The 18,030-nt window shown below is 41.1% G+C and overlaps 1 protein-coding gene across 3 annotated transcripts in view; it reads left to right on the plus strand.

Annotated features, from left to right (window-relative positions):
- The window catches only part of STAG1 (stromal antigen 1), a 205,132-nt gene that overhangs the window by 251 nt on the left and 186,851 nt on the right, over nucleotides 1-18,030 (plus strand). The window contains exon 2 of one of the 3 annotated variants that reach the window (XM_041126677.1): nucleotides 3,581-3,703. The exons of 1 other annotated variant lie outside the window; for it this stretch is intronic. The gene's annotated coding sequence lies outside the window, so the exon portion shown is untranslated. Of the gene's footprint in view, nucleotides 1-3,580; nucleotides 3,708-18,030 lie in introns of those variants that run through there. One more of the 3 variants, XM_041126675.1, reaches the window with a different exon arrangement.

Genomic DNA, 18,030 nt, shown 5'->3' on the forward strand with positions numbered 1-18,030 from the left:
CCGGGGCCGCTCGCTCGCTCGGTCTCCGCGGCGGCCGGGCCGGGAGCGGGCGCTGCCCGTGCGAGGAGAGAGGAGAAGGGGAGGGGAGGGAAGAGGAGGCGGCGCGGGGCGGGGCGGCTCCTGCCGGAGCAACGGGTCCCCCGGGCGCGGCGCTCTTCGCCGCCATCTCATTGTCCCCGCCGGGGCTGCCGGGGGCGCCGGGCCGAGCTCGGCGGCCTCTCCCGCTGCCGGGCCTGCGCCCCGCTCCGGGCGGCGGCGGTGGCGGCGCTCCCGCTGCGCGGCCCAGGGCCGCGGGGGCGGCCCGGGCGGCGGCGGAGGATGCTCGGGCGGAACGGGGGTGGCGCTTCCGCCGCGCGGGGCACGGCGGCGGCGGGGGCCCCCGGCCGGCCCGGGCGGCGGCGGCGGAGTTGGTGCTGTGGCCGCGGGGAGGGAAAGTTGCGGGAGCCGGTGGGCGGCCCGGTTCGGCTCGGCCCGGCCCGGCCCGCCACCTGGGCCCGGCCCCCGGGAGGGCGGCGGGAGCGCCCGGGCCGCCCCAGGGGCGCTGGCGTCTGGCTGGCGTCCAGGGCGGGGGGGGGGGGGGGTGCAGCCCCGGAGCTGGGGACCCCTCGGCCCCGCTGCTCCTGTTGCTTATCCCCGAGTTGTTAGTGCGGGGTGTGCACCAGGGCGAGGGGATTGTGGTGGGGCGGGCAGCCCGCCTGGCCTGGGGGCAAGAGGCCGCTCCGTGGCTTGCGAAGGACGGACGGACCGCTGCCATACAGCGGTGGTGTTTCCCTGACCTTTGGGGTGGGAGAAGCGGTGTGCCAGCCCGGGGTGGCTGGTGGGTAGGTTGGACCCGCTGGTGGGACTGGAGCTGGGAACCGTGGCTCCGGGGAGAAGCCGAGTGTAGGCAATGCCCCCTGACCAGTGGTGGGCGGTGGGAAGAGGCAGGAACACCAAGCTGGGGTCCCGAGCTGTTGGACAGCAAAAATAACAAGGGTTCTGCTTGGTAGGAAGAGTTCTGCCATGGGTGCTGGTGACTCGGTGACTGGCCTGTGCCGGGAGGTGGTGGGTGGCCACGCTTTGCTTTTCTGGGTGTTCCTGGGGGTGGAGCGGGGAGCACGAGCAGTGGTTGAGATGAAGTGTGACTTGGGTGAAAGAAGGTGTTGGTAGCATCCATAGAGCAACTTAAAGGCATGCGACTCCCAATATCGGTGCCAAAAAAGTGAGGTTCTGGTAAGACAGTGTGAGTTTAGTTAAACTACATTGAGCTGCTTTATAACTATTGATGATTTCAGTTGTGATCTACACAATTTTGTGGTACTTGTAGCTCTGTAGAGTTAGTCTAGTAGTAGTGTTTATTAAGTTGTTGAACGAAAAGCCGCCTCCAGATCACACCGCTAATGCAACTGTTCTCAAATTGTGTCATGTGTTTGGTGTGATGGATGACGTTCATGTCTGGATTCAGACATCTTAGGACTTGCTTAACTTTTCCATGATAGGGGTGGTATGGGAGCAGGATTACTCCAGATTTTCTGGATCCAAAGCAGTTTTGCCTTGTCTAGTGAGGGGGTTTTTGTTCATCTGTAGATAGCAAGGTCATTCGATGAGCGTTTATACAGTATAATCCATCAATCCATGAAGAAATCACTGGACTGCAAGGCAGTGTATAAGTTGCCTGTCAAAAGGTATTCCGACTATGGGAAGAAGCTCTTTTATGGAACTAGAGGCCAGTTTATTCTTTCTTTCTTTGTGATTCAACTGTGATGAATTTTTGGTGGATAGCCTGAGAAAGTACCCGTAGTGGGTGCAGTGGTTTTTGAAATGGCAAGCCAACCCATGATGCAGCAGGATTTCTGGGTGAGCAGGAGTGGAGGGGCTAACTCCAGGGTTGTGATTAATCGGAGAGGATGTAATTTTTACTGGCTGCTCAACACAGAGTTGAAATTCTTGGTTGCTACTGCTGACGGACATGCTTGTGGATTTACAGCAGTTGGAGGGGGTAGTGGAAAATGGTACTTTTCTGAAGCTGAATGAACAGTTAGTGCTGGTTCTGGAGGTTCAAAGCACCTCTTCTACAACCCCTGTATTTAAGGACTGGAGCACGTGGCAGTTTGCAGCTCATAGTCTCTGGTGGTTCCTAACATTTTACAAACCTGCTGAAGTTGCTAAGTGCACTGTGAGACAGCATTTATGGCCAAACGTCCACACACAATAGGCTGTGGACAGAAGTTGTGAGGGCAGCTGAAACCCTGGCATTAGAGCTTTGTGACTGGGGTCTCCAAGCTTTTCAGCTATTGCCTCTGTCCGTAGCCTGCCCTTTGTATTGTGCAAATTTTTATGCGACACCTACTGAAACTGCAGTACACCTTCTGATAGTTGAGAAGGTTTATGAACATTAAATATTTGGATGCATTGACAAAATGAGTTACTTAGGATATTCAGAAACTCAGCAAGTGAATATTTTTGGTTTGAAAGAACCCTTTCCTCAAGAAGAACATGTACCTCAAGTTTGCACTGGTGATTTTGGATTCTCTCCTTTCTTTTCCTGTGTTGCAAAGACTTGCCCTGATATCAGGTGGCTAAATATTGGTATTTTAGATATCATTTTAGTAGGCAAGTGAGCCCATAGAAGCATAAGGATGCAGTGGGAGAGAAATGCTTAATTGTGATGACTTTCTAAGAAAAATCCTTTTACTGGGATAAGAAGGTGTCTTTATTGTAACATTTGTAAATTGTTTTCTGGTAAAATGCACAAAAGACTTGGAACACCCTGCTGAAAATTTGAAAGTGCTAGTTCTGTAGTTAACACAAGACATACCGAAAGCAGCAAACTTGTTGTCCACTTAAGTTATTGCAGGAATGTGAAAGACTAAATTTGGATGCAGTGCTGTTGAACCGGTGGTTGGCCTCTTGGAGATCTGGCTCTCCCCATTATGTACCTTGAAGTGCCCAAGTGTTTGGGTGAGGCTCTGGCTTCTGATGCTTGGAGTCAAAACCAGGAGGTGATGCTGAAGTCTGGTGCCAAGATAAGGATGCACCTTATCTAAATCTGATGTACTGGCTTCAGGACTTAAAACTGCCAACAAGAATCTATAAGATACTTCATGCTTTTTAAAAGTTTTGGGGGTTTACTTCTAGTCACTCAAATTTACCACGTGGAGCTCTGAAACTCTCCCAGTGCAGATTGCCATCTCATCTTGCTTGCAGTGCCACTATTTGCTCATTTGGCTAAAAATAGAAAGGAGTAGAGTTGGTTTTCTTTCTTGGAAGAGAAAGAGAAATCCGACAAAGCTTGAGTTCACCAGAAGATAATTGTTTTGTTGTTTCTATCCAGGACATCTAGAGATATGCTTTATTCTTAGCAATATTTTGCTTTTCCAAACTGATTTAACTTTGTTGGTTTGGGTGTTGAATACGTGATCAGAACACAAAGACATATTTCTTTGTTCCCCTAGAAAATAAGGGTTTGAGCAAACATTATTATGAACCTCTGTTTCAACTTTTCTGTCTGAAAATATGCTTCCAAAAACAAGTGTTGTTTTGGGAAGGTCCACACTGATTTTTTTTTTTTTTTTTTTTTTTTTTTTTTTTTTTTTTTAAGGTAGACACTACTTTCAGCTGGCTGAAAGAGCTGAAGAGAAGGAGCTGCAGAGGGAATCTTCTCCTTAGTTCTGGTTTTGTACCTACTTTTCAATTTCTGACATGTCCCGTTGAAGGTCTGAACGTAGGTAATGATTTCACCACTTGACAATTTGTGTGTATAATTCGTGAGAGAATACCCAGTAACTCAGGTCCTTTTGCTAACGTTAGAAGGAACTATGCTCCTGGTTTTGACGGTTTTGCAATGTTTTCTCGTTTGCATCTCTGCAGGCATTTTAGTATTTTGGAAAACGCTTTTTAATATTAACAGTATGCTTGAGATGGCAGGATGCCTTTGACAATAGATTAATCGGGATATCTTTACTGAGCCCAAACTCACATATATCGTGTATATCCTGTTTTGAACTGTAGGTTCAATATAAACTTGATAAATTTGGTAACTCTGTTTTCATGTTATGCAATCTCAACGCTGCCTTATTTTGGAAGAAAATGCTCATTTATAAATATGGGTAATTCCATGTTTGGTACAAGTGGTGCAAATACGAGGTTTTTCATCCCTTCAGGCATCCAACTTTGATATGTGCTGCTCTCTGTGTACCCAAAGATGGAGAGCGCTGGCTAGCCACAAGCTGCCAAACGCTCGTTCCATGATTATGGTGCTAGTCCTGCCCAGGGTGGATTTGTAGTCTCAGTCTTAAAACAAGCAAAAGGGCATTGGTTGCACAACATCGTTTGGTGGGACAGGCCTCTTGGCTGTGGTTGCCAACATTATTAGACGCAAGAGCTTGATGTGGGAGTGTATTCTGAGTTCCAGTCGCACAGTTATTAATCATTTATTGCAGAACTGAGAGCAAGAGGTTGAATTCTTAAACCCATCCTCGCTCAGCTGAAAGGCAAGTTGTTTCAGGTGGTTCCCAAAAGTAATGTTTTACTAGAAAGCAGCATGAGGCAACATCCAGCCAGCTGTGTTCCTTGCTGTGCAGGATTTCAGCAGCATATGTGCTATTTATTCTATAAATAAATCTAATGAGTCTATATTCTGTAATTCTCCATATAGCAGACTTGTATTATATTGGCAGGTTAGCTGAGTGAGAAGTGTTGACAGATTGTTCAGCTCACAGGAAAAGAATATTTCTTTATAGAGTTACATAGGAATAGACCTATGTGTCAGAAATGTTTCTAAATGTCAAATACTTTTCTGCAATAAAATAATAAAAATCAATTCATCTTGGATGCATTTTTTTTATATACTAGAGCATAGCATGTGGTGGTGCTTTTTGAAACAAAAATCAAATGACAAGCTGAGAATGTTTGCTTTCCCCCACATTAGGGTTTCTCCCTCCTTTTTAGGGTTAGAATCCCCAAGGACCAGGAAGATTCCAATGTGTTAGTGTTTAAAAGAGGAAAATAAAACTTCATTTGTAAATGGATAATGAATTCCATATTAAATGAGTGATAAATACACCAGTTTTTGCATTGTTATTTTCTTAGATCTCTTCACTAGGACCACAAGAGCTTGTTCCTGCTGGTGGAATTGCACAAGATGGTTAAGCTGATCTGCCAGTCTGCCACAGCTGGGAGAGGAATCTCTTTCTCCACAGCCGCACAGTTTTTCCCCCTTTCCTTTGTGCTAATGCTGCTGCTGGCTTGACCTTTCCTTGAGCTGGCCGAGTTCCCTGCCTGGCAAAAACCATCTGCTTGGGAGAGGTATTTTTCTGCCAGGTGGATGGATTGAATCAGGCCATCAGAGTAAGGTGTTGCTAGAGGTGATGCAGGGTCCGCAGCAAGAATGTTTTGGGGGAAAAATAGTTCTGGAGATAGAGACTCTTGCTTCTTCAGATGGGAGATTCAGATTGACTCAGCTGTGTGCACTCACCCTAGGTGGCAATGTTCAGTGTGGAGCCCATCACTGTGTGTGTGAAGTTGCGATTCCTGTGGGTAACTCTTACCTTTACTGAATTCCTTCTGACAGCTTTGCTGTCTGTGGCCTGTGGTTGTTGTTCTGTTCTTTGCGGCTGGTCCTGTCTGCCTTACCATGAATAACGTGGTGTCATCAGCAAATTGTTAGCATTCACCTCCTTTTCCAGATGTAAGAATGTCTCAAACAATTTAGGCTCCGGCTCATATTCCTGTGGGACTTCACTGGTGGCCTTACTCTATTGTCAGAAGTGACCATTTGTTTTGCTTTTTGTTTCCTCTCTTTTAACCAGATAACTTATCCATGCAAGGCCTTTTATTGCCATGGCAGCTTAATTTCTTTAAGAGCCTTTTGTGAAGAATATTGTTAAATGTCTCTTGGAAATTAAAGCAGGCTTTATCAAGCAGAGTCCATCGGTGCATGGGTAAGGCAGATATTCTAGAGAACTGTAGTTTTGTGGAACTTGACTTTCCTGTACAAAAGTGGGGTTGATTTCCCTGTCTAAATGCTGTCATCTATTTAGCTGTCTACTGATCTACCTTCTAGAACAGTTTCTACTGGGTTAGGCTCACTAGACTGTAGCGTCACTCTGGAGAAGAGGAGGCTGAGGGGAGACCTTATTGCTCTCTATAACTACCTGAAGGGAGGTTGTAGTGAGGTGGGTGCTGGTCTCTTCTGTCAGGTGGCTGGTGATAGGACGAGAGGAAATGGCCTCAAGTTGCGGCAAGGGAGGCTTAGGTTGGATATTAGGAAAAATTTCTTTACTGAGAGGGTTGTCAGACATTGGAATAGGCTGTCCAGGGAAGTGGTTGAGTCACCATCCCTGGAGGTATTAAAAAAGCACATAGACAAGGTACTCCAGAACATCGTTTAGTGGGCATGGATGATGGTTGGACTCGATGATCTTGAAGGTCTTTTCCAACCTAAATGATTCTATGAGTCTATGATCACAAAGTGTTAGGTGAGAGAGTAAACACAATTATAAGTTGTGCTGAAGAGTGAGCACTGCTTCAAGGAGTAGAATTATTTGAAGGCTGTTTTCGTTTGATTCACTTTCACGTGGCTGCTTTGGTGTCTAATAATTTTGTTTTTCCTGTAGCCTTAGTTTAATAAGACACTGCTTGGGGGGAGAGGAATTAAGAATCTCTCTTGTGATAAATGAGTCTTTTTAAAAATGTAGAGGAACTTGTATATTTTGGGATCTCAGTTTTCCTGAGGTCGGTGGAAATGGGTCCAGAGACTGACAATTATTGGTAGTGGGAATTAGAGAAAAGGACAGAGAGAGAAGGGTATGCACACAGAATACAGTCATGTAGGCCTGTTTTTCTTGGATACTGAGCTTAAAAAAAACCCAAACAAAACAGCATGTTGCAGTGATACTGTAAAACAAGTAACATAGTAGAGGGAGTGCAAGTCACCACTGTAGAGATCATCCTTGCTTACAGAGCTGAAGTTTTCAGGGTCTGCCTTCCTTTGACTACTTCCAAACTGCACTTAGCAATCTGTAACAGTTGTGTTCTGCTGTACATAATGCTCTGAGAATGAAAGTGTAAGTAGAGAATTAAAATGGTAAGGATAGCTACCAAGCCTTTTGAAGGACTTCTGTGAAACACTGCAACATTTTGGGTACTCTGCCCTTTTAGTTACAGATCATGGTTTGTTTATTCTTCATCTCTTTTCTATTCTTCAGCTCTTTGAGGCTTTTTCTATTTTAGCACTAGCTGATTGTTCTACTTGTATTTGCATAAATCAAATAAAATTCGCCTATAACGTGTCCTTTCTCATCCCTCTAAAAAGGGTCGGTATAGTGGTTCAGAAGAAACGGCATAATTTCGGTGGGTTTGTGCATATCTCTTGCCTTCCCCAGTCACATGGGTGCTTTTTCTCTTCAATGTGTTTTCTTTCCCTAAGCTCCATTTGGAACAGTTTTCTCTGCCAAAGTGATAAGATGGAGCTGAAATTTAATTCATGTTTCAAAATGTTTTAAGGAATTTTTGAATACTAATTATTATGCTATTGAACAAGACTGGATGTGTTCAGAACCTGAAGAGGAAGAGACATGTGGAATATCGTACTATTTCATTGAAAATGGCCAATCTGAATTATGGCAGTGCTGTCCATTTGCTGAGGTGGAAGAGAGAATGGTAGGTTGGATGGCAGTGAGAGCTTGCGGTTGGGTCCTATCAAACATCCCCAAAGTTGTAGTGTAACAAGTGGAACCGTCAGAGTGGAGCGGAAGGAGGGAGACTGTTCTGTGCAGCCTGTCCCACGGCTTGAAGATGTCCTCACTCTGCTGCACTGTTACAAGCGAGCGGGAGAACGCAGGCAGTGGAGTTAGTCAAATTTCAGGTATTACCTATGCTAATAGCACTGTCAGAAAAGGAATGGAAATGAAATGCCCCACTTCTTGCATTTTTCATAGTGTCTTTTGATATTAAACTGTTATACTTGGTTTTCTCCCCAAAAGGAACCAGAGAAGCTGCTTGTCTTTTGCTTTGCAATGAAAGTTTTTACACACTTCTGTTTGTGTCGGTGCAACTATAGAGCACTGAAGTTATGGAGTGGAGGCACTGGTGCGTGGTTGTCTTATGTAAATTCTTATTGCCTGAGGTGGCTATTGAATTGTGAATTTCTTGTCTTGGAGTTGAAATGTTTGTTAATGTCATAGCCATTAAAGCTGGTAAAACAAACTTCTTCCATTGGTATGCCTTACTTTTCTGATTTCTCATTACTGTTTGTTGATTTAGAGCATGTTGGTGTCCAGGTAGAACGTTGAGAGGGACAAGACAAGGGCGTTAGTGAGGAGTAAGAATCAAGGTAAGCTAAGTGTCATATTTGTGGGGCAGGAGGAGGAATTGCCAGTTGTAGCTGCCATTATTTCCTAGATGTTTTGTTTTCCCTAGGCAAATGCATTGTTATGAAACTGCTAAAACTTGAAAGTGTATCCTTTTCGAAACCTTCAGAATATTTCCTTAGAGATTTCTGCCAGGGCTTAATCTGTTAGGAGCGCCAGGCCTTGTGCAAGAGTGTTGCCATTCACCAGCGTCATCCACAGCATTCGTGCAAACTTGGATTCTCTCTCAGTGTAATGCCAGGATATACCACTGGTATTTTCTGTAGTAAATTCTGAGGTATTGCTAGGGTGTGTCACTGATGTAGTTCATTTTATTGTGAAATACACAGCTAAGACTAACTCTTTCACATCTTACTTGCCCATAAATTTTTGGCAGTCAGCTCCTTTGTTGTCTTTCCCTCAAACAACTTCCTTGACCTGAAGTCATGCTTTGATAACACCCACATCTAGAGTTTAACTATTGTATCTGCCTCTGTCCCGAAGGCAACATGTTGCTCCTTTGTAAGTTGTGTTTGCATTCAAGCTTATGTCAAAAGATAACAACTTTGTGGCAGTAATCACAAAAAGCATTCAGCGTGTGGGACAATTCGCGCTGACTTGTAGTTCCCTAATTCTGATCTCTTCACCTATGATACTGGTAAATAACAAGTAGCACCATTGTTAAATGTTACAAAGTGCCATTAGATTTGTTTATACTGGTTGAATCCTGAATGTGTGTGCGGGTTCGCTATTACTGGCAGAGGCAAGCATGATGCAGGGAAAAGCTTATGGAACTAAGCTATGATGTAACAAATATATAATTGAAGTACATGGGTACGTACAAAAACATTGACTTGCAGCTCACTAGAAGATACTGATTGCACAGTGACCTCCCTTTGGACCAAATGAGGTGACAGGAGTGAATGAACCAGACTTCGCATTGCATGCTGGTGGCAGCTAGTACAGAGAGTATGCAAGGTAACTACAGTTCCTGCAGCTCCCCTGCTTTTCTTTGAAGTAGCGTGTGTTATAAAAAAAAAAAAAAATGCTAGCCTTTTTAATCTCTGGTCAAGCTATTGCTAATATTTGTTGCATGTCAGACTCTTTCAGAGATGATTCAAAAGAAGGTGTGTCTCAAGTTAGTTTAAGAACCGTTCTATTCTTCCTGTGAGCTCCTGGATCTGATGTTACTGGCAGAGTTCCTTGAAATGGAGGCTTGTGTTGAGGAGACAAAAAGCTGCGGTGAAGAAAGGAAAGAACATATTGGTGGAAGGTTAGAAATGATCTGAAAGTCGTCTTACTTTCACCAGACTTTCCTTTTTCACAGCAACAAAGACCAAAACTTTAAGGCACATAGAAGAGCCTTGTTTGTATTTTTTTTCTTAGGTGTATGTTCAGGCAGTTAGGGACTTTAGTTGCTGGGGTTTTTTTTTAATCCTAAAGGGGAACTTTGGTTATTCCACTGTTATAGATGGCTCAGATGAGAATGTCTGTGGTTGAGATGGGTATTGTTAGGCAGTTATTCTATATGCCTCTGACAAACAAGCCATTCAGACTGGAAATTCCTGTATTAGATTTTTAGCTGCAGACTGATTATTTTTGTTGTGTTCCAACAAAAATTATTGAAATTAATTCTTGAATATAAGATTAAGGAAATATTTTTGGCCATAAGTACACTTTTTTCCCTAAGGATTTCAGTGGGAAACTGCTGAGTTTTGCTACTTTAGGGTGAAGATCTGTAGTTGACCTGTTCCATGGCTTTAATGTGAGTTGTTACTTAAAAAAAAACAAAAAAAAAAAACAAATCCACATAGCTTGACCAGTTTATAAGGATCTTCAAAATAGTAAATGGAAGCTTGGTTGGGATTACAAGGTACGTTTTTTGGAGTGGATCTGCACTTAGCAGATTTCATTATTGTACAGATTTTGCATAAGGAACAGATTGCATGTGCCACATTGAGAGTAACCTACGCTGTATCCTTCCAACTTTGTCAGGAAGGACAAGAGTTTGACAGACATAAGTCTGTTACTATGTAAACACAAGCCATTCTGTGAACACCAGACTATCTAAGCATAACTTCCAGGGTTTGAAAACTAGGCTTCAAATTCTTTGTTGTCATGAAGTTGCTAAAAGGCAGATCTTGCCAATCGGGTATCTTTTGTGCTATATCCATGTTTCCTCCAAAGCATGCAAGTTACTAAAAACTCAAATAATGAACAAATGTTTTTTCTAACTTTGTTTAGGAGAGAACATTTGTTTTGGCTGAAATCTTCCAGAGCAACTTAAACAGACACCAGCATGGGAAAATTAGTAAAGCTATCGGGATATAACAACATTTTTGTGCTTGGGCATTTTAAAATGTCATAGTGGAATATGAAGTAAAAGAACAATGTAAACTTCTTTTAACCCTTGCCAAAAGCTAACTGATGATGTTGACATCAGAATTGTTAGTGCTTCAAAGTGCATTATAAAGGTGAGCAAAAGTGTCCATATATAGAATGTCTCAATTTTCCTATGATACCCAAGTGGAAGGTACTCTGCTGGGGAGCTGTTTGGTGACTTAATTTGTTGCATGGGTATCAGTGCTCTCACTAGTGGAACCCAGTGGCTCTAATACCATTTTTTCCCCTTAATTCTAAATATCCTGATCATATGTGATGAGAAAAATTGAGAGCACCCTGCCCCCTCCATATTCTGTTCCTTACAATCTTTTTTCCTTACTATACACCTCAGAAGAATTTACCTGTTATTACCAACACAGATTTAACCTTGCAGTATGTTTTCTTGAAGACCGCTACCCAAAACGTTCAAGTGGTTAACAGTTTCATCTGATATCTGCTTTGCAGTCTTCTAGCACCTGGCTTTCGAGTAGAAATACATTATTATTTTGTCCTGTAATCCTTTTTCTTTAGAAACAGTAGTTTATTTTTGAAAAATGGTGAAGTCTTTATCACTTGGACATCTTTGTCCTCTAACTGGGACATGCTGTGTTGTGGGAATATATGCTATAAAGATTTTTACTGTTGAAGTTTTATTTAATGAAAGAACTGGTATTGGGGAGACTATTAAAGTGTGTTTATATCTAATTATTTTATTTGAATTTTTTCCCTTTTTTTTTTTTTTTGTGCATTGCTGGAATCACTAGTGACATAACTCTAAATCCAAATTCATGTTGCTTTTACAGCCACTAAGGGGTATTAAAACTGTAGTGTTTTGAGATCTCTATCTAATCTTGTGTTTTACTGTAACAATGGACTGGTACTAGAATGGTTATTTACTTTTACTTTTGTGGTTCTGTCTGGGTTTTCTTTGTTCCTGGAAGAATACTGAACAAAAAAAGAATGAAGAAAGACCTTGAGTTAATCCCTTTCTCTGTCTTGAGGGAAGATAATTTACAATATTCTTGACAGATGCTTGTCTAATCACTTAATTGCTGGAAATTCCACTGCATTTCTTAAGCAGCTTATTCCAGTGCTTTATATGCTTACTGCTTCTTTTTTTCTAATGTTTAGCTGACACATTTTGCAGTAAACTAAAATTTTTATTTGGTCATGTCCAGCTATTTCTGATGTATCTGGATGTATTTGAGCTATCACTTTTATCCCCTGGATCTCTTCTCTAACACAAACTGTGTCTTTATATTTGAGTTTCCCAGTGTTTCCTCATAGATCTTGTCTTCTGATCCAGCTCACTGCTTTGTAGACTTTCCCCTATCAGTTCATGTCCTGAAGCCCAAACTGGGCATCCTGCTTTAAGGCTGAAGATTTACTAGTGCTAGGTGCATTGTTCTCCATTTATTTATTTTGAAGAGGTCTTCACAAGACTCCATTGCTCTACTGTTATCCTTTTGTTTGTAGTTCATGCAAGGTTTTGAAAGCAATCCTAGTGTTTGAGATTCTGCGTTAGCCTGTACCTGGTTGCCTATCTGGATTCACTCTTGGTTTCTGTCACAGAGAGGCATGTTCATCCTTCTCGCAAATGGAGGAATGAAAAGTGGGATGGGAACCAGCATGGAACACAATTGTCACTGGTGAAACAAATCGATATTTGCCTGTTAGTAAAAACAGCTTCCCCTATGTGGTTAGCAAGATGTACAATATAAACATTTTATTAGTTTCTTGGCTGACGTGATTTGATCAAACAGGAGCTGTGGCTTTCTTACTGCTCTTGTCTAGGAGAATCAGGGCTTTCCTTTTTGATGTTGTTGCCTGATGCAGTTGTCTGTGTTGTCGTTTGATTAGCTGCAGTCTTCAATATTCATGAAGAGTAGCGAAGAAAGAGGCTGCCTTGTTTGTTCAGCGTCAAGCTGTTGAAAGCATACGTGGAACATCGGTTTCTCTACATCCTTTGATTTCAAATGCTGGGTTTTTTGTTACTATAAAATGGTACAAATCTTCATGACTACTGCTGACAATACCGAAAGAGGATTTGCTTTTTTTGTGGTAAAAGTATAATAGCAGCTTTAAGAGAAAAGAAAAAAGCTGGGGAAGAAAATTTAAAAATGTGTGCTAAAAAAATGAAAAAGGGATACATTTAATGTGAATGTAGTCTCTGTTTTTTACAATCTTCCTCTAAAATTTGCCTAAGAAACAACTGTCTTCCAGCATGGACAGTATTTGCAGCTTTTGTTTCTTTCAGACTGTAGGTATATTTTTGTACCAAGTAGGGATTTTTTGAGCCTTGAAACCAGTCTTCTAGATATGACTTAATTAGCAAGATTTATTTATTATCTATTTGGATCCTGGCTTCTTCAAATAACAGTATTTGTTTCCTATTAATGTATAATCTTCAGTGAATAACTTCAGACATAGATCTGAATTGGTATTATACTATTTTAAGTGCATGATGATTTGAAACTTGGATTTCATTCCTTATTTGCTTATTTTGAAACTCTGTCTCTTACTGTGTTTTACAAGCTAATTTTCCTTGGGACTATTGGTAAAGGTAGGACGAAGATGTAGAATTGCAACGGAACTAGCTTGTGGTTTCTAGGCTTTACTGAATTTTGTTCATTTAGTAGCTTTACGTTGATGCCTAATCTTTTTATCTTTTTTTTAGTGCATTTTTGTTCTCAGTGTTTTCTGACCTCTTTTTTTTTTTTTTTTTTAAGATGGCAATCATTGCTATCACCTTTGCTGCCCTCCTGTCACCCCCAAGCATCTGCTTTTGACTGATTAGCCTCTGTTCACTCCACCTTTGTCGCTGCTTCCTCTATGAGCAGTTTGGCTCCTGCTTGGAGCACAAGGTCATCTGCCTGGCAGGGCTTAGTGGGTTGTTCCAGGCCATGCCTCCAGTAGGGAACAAGTGCTCTATACAGCTCTCAGAATAAAATGGAGGATATTGTATGTTTTGCTTAGCAGTTACAATGCTGTCTGCACTTGCCAAATCATTAGCAGCTGCTAAGTTTGTACTGTTTTTTTGGAAACACACTGAGTGAATTTGAAATTTGTTAGCAGTTGGTTTGTCATCAGATGAACAAGTCTTTCAGTAGTGAAAAAAATAAGAGGATAGTGATCAAACAACCTTCCTTTCCTCCTGTGCGTCCTCTCTGTTAAGCTACAGAACTGCTGGAACTCCCCAGCAGTGTTAGCTGTATTTTGCTGTGCTGTTTCTGTGGTGGTGGTTGTTAGTAAAGGCATGTTGGAAGACAGGTATCTCTGCAGGTTAGAGAGTAGTTTGTGGTCTAATGTATAATAATTGTGATACTGAGGTTTGTTTGGGCATGGAGAAGTAGTTGGTGTTTTGATTCTATACTTCTGTGGCAACCGCATTTCTTACTGTGGCTCTCAACCTAATGGAGCATGCTTTGTTCTGTAATTGAGCATTTTACTAGGTGTAACAGTGTATAGTACAGGAGTAGATGATTTCTGAAGTAACCTGGCTAGTTCTCTGAGAATATGGGTTTCTTCCCTATCATTGCAATTGGGAGACCATCAGTACTTTATTCTTCAAATGTACCACCCAGGGAAACTCATATCCTCAATGATTATATCGCTTATCTTACCAAGATATTGCCCTTCTTAATAGGCTAGGAAGAATCTACTCATCAATCTCTTACTTTGCCTTCTAAGAGCTCTCAAATACCTAAGGAAAAAAAAAAGTCAACTGCTCTCTGATTTCTTGAGAGTTTGGCACTGTATGTGTATAAGGTGCTTGAGCTTCATGTGTTTACATCAAAATCCATTCAGTCTTAATGGCATCTTTCACTCTGGTTTCATGCATGTAGTGCACAATTCCACTGCCAGTTTCTCTTCTGCTCTGTTCTGTTTAGACTTTGCAATATTTTGAAGAATCCTTTCTTTGTTCAAGCTCCAAAACTGTTGTCCTGCCCCTTGGTAGTAGTCTAGAGAGGTTTTCCACAGTGGCTGTATATGAGTTCTCAGTTAATAGACTTGGTAGGATTCATTTTAGTTTTAAAGCAAAAAAAAAAAAAAAAAAAAAAAAAAAAAAAGTTTGTGCTTTTGCATCACAAACTTGTAGCTCTTTCTTATCTGAAATTAAAGTAAGAAATTTAAGAAAAAAACCCACTATATTAGAGCAGAACAACAGCCAGTTGGAAGGGGAAGCTAAAAGACTAAATATGGGTTATAACAACACGGATCAGAATTTCTTGCTTCTGACAGCAAAGAACTAGATGGTTTGGTGTTAGGAGCAAGAATCTCACCAGCTAGCTGACAAAGTGATTTGTCCTTAAAATCATCCGCTGTGGTTAGGAATTGTCTTTTTGACCTTAAGGATTCATCTTCCCCTGTAACCTGGGGGCTCTGCTCAGAAAAGAGATTGCAGACTTTAAAAGTGCATTTCATTCTTACCTTGGGCTTGTAATGACAATTGTTTGTGGGTTTCAGGAAACCATTTTATATTTGCAAGTCAGAATCTAACTACCATACTAATTGTTTTCTCTTCCATTTCCCTGGAAAGCAGTTTAATTTTATCCAAGTCTTTGTCAGTCTGGGAGTTTGCAAGCAGATTAGAAATTGAAGTGTACATTAGAGAACAGTTAATAATAAACATCCTTTTAAATGTTCACATTTGAATGAAAAGAATTGTAAACCCCCCTCCTATTAAAAGTGATACTTTAAAATGTGTTCAGTTTCCCATTTTTCTAGTGAATTAAAATCTCATTCTGTTTTCTTTTTTCCTCCTTTGGCAATTAATCTGATATCTCATTCTCCTGGTGTTTGAGTAAGGTCAACAGCTACTCAAAACGACAACCTTTTTTCAAGTGTGGCTGCCAAATTGCATTTTCATGTTCTAGAAATATCTTCTGTCTTCAAAGAAAACACGGACGCTCCTGTTACAGAACCTTTAATTGTTTCTGCTCAGTGGTGTTAATGAATCAGTGCTCCCTCCTTTGAGGAATAATTGAGAACTCGTGGAAGAGACTTTTGTACCCATTGGTAAGGAACTCGTGAAACTTTTTTTAGCTTAAGATACAGGATTTTCTCAGCAGTGCTCTCTGAATGCTGGTGACATGTTTTTAGCTTCAGTGTGGGAAATTTTGCCAAAACTAATAACTGGCTCATTTTAATTCTCTTAATCTGTCTGATATTTCCACAACTGAAAGATGGCTGTGTTGACTGCAATTAATTTCTGAATAAAACATGGGCACAAAGGCATTGAAGAGTTCCCTGAATTCTGACTGCACCGGAAGGTTCAAGTTTTGAGAGTGCTCAGCGTTGGGGTTCACTAGCGTTGTTCATTCAGAGGGTTGGCGTTAAAACAGGTGTTTTTCTTTAGAAGCTGCAGTATCCACAAGTTTTATCGGACAGAAACAAGCCTTTGAAAATAGTAGTCTTTCATCAGTTAATACTTCTGTGGTGTCTGCCTGTACCTTCTGCAGGCAAAGAAGTGATTTCAGTCTTACTACAGTAGAGTGGCAACTTAATTGCATGGGTTTATTGTGAACTAGTGAACGTAGTAACGCTATGTTCTCCATATGCTCTTCTAGAAGCCTTTTCCTTGACTGAGTATCTAGTTGCTAGATTTATAGTATGAGTTGTGTTACTGTGAAGAAGTCTGGGTGTTTCTGTGATCAAACACAGGTAGACTTCAATGGCAGCCCTGTAGGGGAGGGAAAACTGAATCTATTTTATATCAGTACTGTGTGCTAGATATGTCATCACCTCATAGCATAAAATGTATAAGAAAACTGTAGTTATGTGTATCACTGAAACGACTGCTGTCACATATACATTTTCAATTACACCACTGAAGAAGGCAGATGTTGTATTACAATTCTGTGTTGTGGCAGATGTGCTGAAGATACTCCAGTCTACAAGGTTAAGTCATCCTCACAATTCTGCTTTTGAATGGTACCTGTGGAAATAAAAAGTTTGAGACAAAAATCAACAACTTTTTTTTTTCCTTTTTTTTTTTTTTTTTTTTTTTTACTGGAAAGATATAAATAGGAAAAAACCCTCAGGCATAAAAAGCTCAAATGCAGGCAAGGGTGGGGTTTTTGCTAAATGTATCGAATGGGGAATTGCCTGTAAATTCTCTGGGAGCTCTCTATTCAGGAGTTGTTGTACTTATGAAGGATGTGTGGTTTTTAACATGTATATTTTAAAACACTGAACACCTGCTTTAAACATACTGAGAAGTCCAAGTTTCAGCCTGCAGGTAAGACGGGTGCCTTACATAGGAAACACACAAGTAATTCCCGGTGTTCCTGGGAAAGAGCAGTAGGCCTAAAGGGGCTAGTTTAAAAAGCTAGTCTGTTCCATTTTCTCTCCTTGGCAGTATTAAGGCCAGATTTATGAACATTTTTGATATAGAAAAGTAAAAATCGGTGATGGAAATTGCTCTAGAGTTGCACAGCTTTTGAAGCACGCATTTCTCTTTTGTTGCCTCTTCCAACCAGGTATGGGAAGGCCAATTGGCAATCTAGCATGTATGTTCTGCTGTGGAAGTATCTGGAGGCTTGGGTTAGATTGATAATATGTTTTGCTAGAGATTTTACAAATGCACGTTAAATCAACATATCCTTACTGAAAGCTATTATTTAGAAGGCAAGGTATGACAGAGACAGGAGAATATGGTAATAACAGTAGAACAGGCCTGGCTGAGTTAAAGAATAGGAGGTGAGATTGCTCTTATCTTTCCTGCCGGTCATGGGCTGAGAATTGATTAGAGTAGTGTTGGACTTGAAATATGTAATTAATGATGAAAAGAGCCACTAGCAATTTGGACTGTATTGAACATGAACTGTATAATGAAGTAGGGAGGTGAGCTCAACCACATTAAATGGGAGAACCTGTCACATCTATAATATTAAAAAGCTGTCTTAATATTCAAAAACTGCAGTGGTGGAGTACTTAGTAATTTATAGTATTTAGCATAAAAAACCTGAATGAGCTAATTAAGGGTATTAAAATGGCTGCCATAAAATTTGTATATTGAAAGCTCATAAAAGCTCTAAGCAGTAATTAAGGATGCTATTTTAATATATAAAATTTGTTAAAGTTGAGCAAAGAAAAATCTTGCTGCAGCTCACAAGGGGAAGTGTAAAAGGAAAAATCTGCTTTTAAATTCTTGTTATCGTCTCTCCATTGGATTTGATTAAATAACTAAGAAACATGAAACTAGACTATCTAGTCTCTTCTCATATATAGTATAACTTGGGATATTCCCATGTCCTTGCTAAAATTGGAGAAGATAGTCCTTCGCATGTTTATCTAATTTTATACTTCAGTTGAT

This window comes from Aquila chrysaetos, chromosome 10 (genome assembly GCF_900496995.4).
Source record: "Aquila chrysaetos chrysaetos chromosome 10, bAquChr1.4, whole genome shotgun sequence".
Lineage (NCBI taxonomy): Eukaryota > Metazoa > Chordata > Aves > Accipitriformes > Accipitridae > Aquila > Aquila chrysaetos.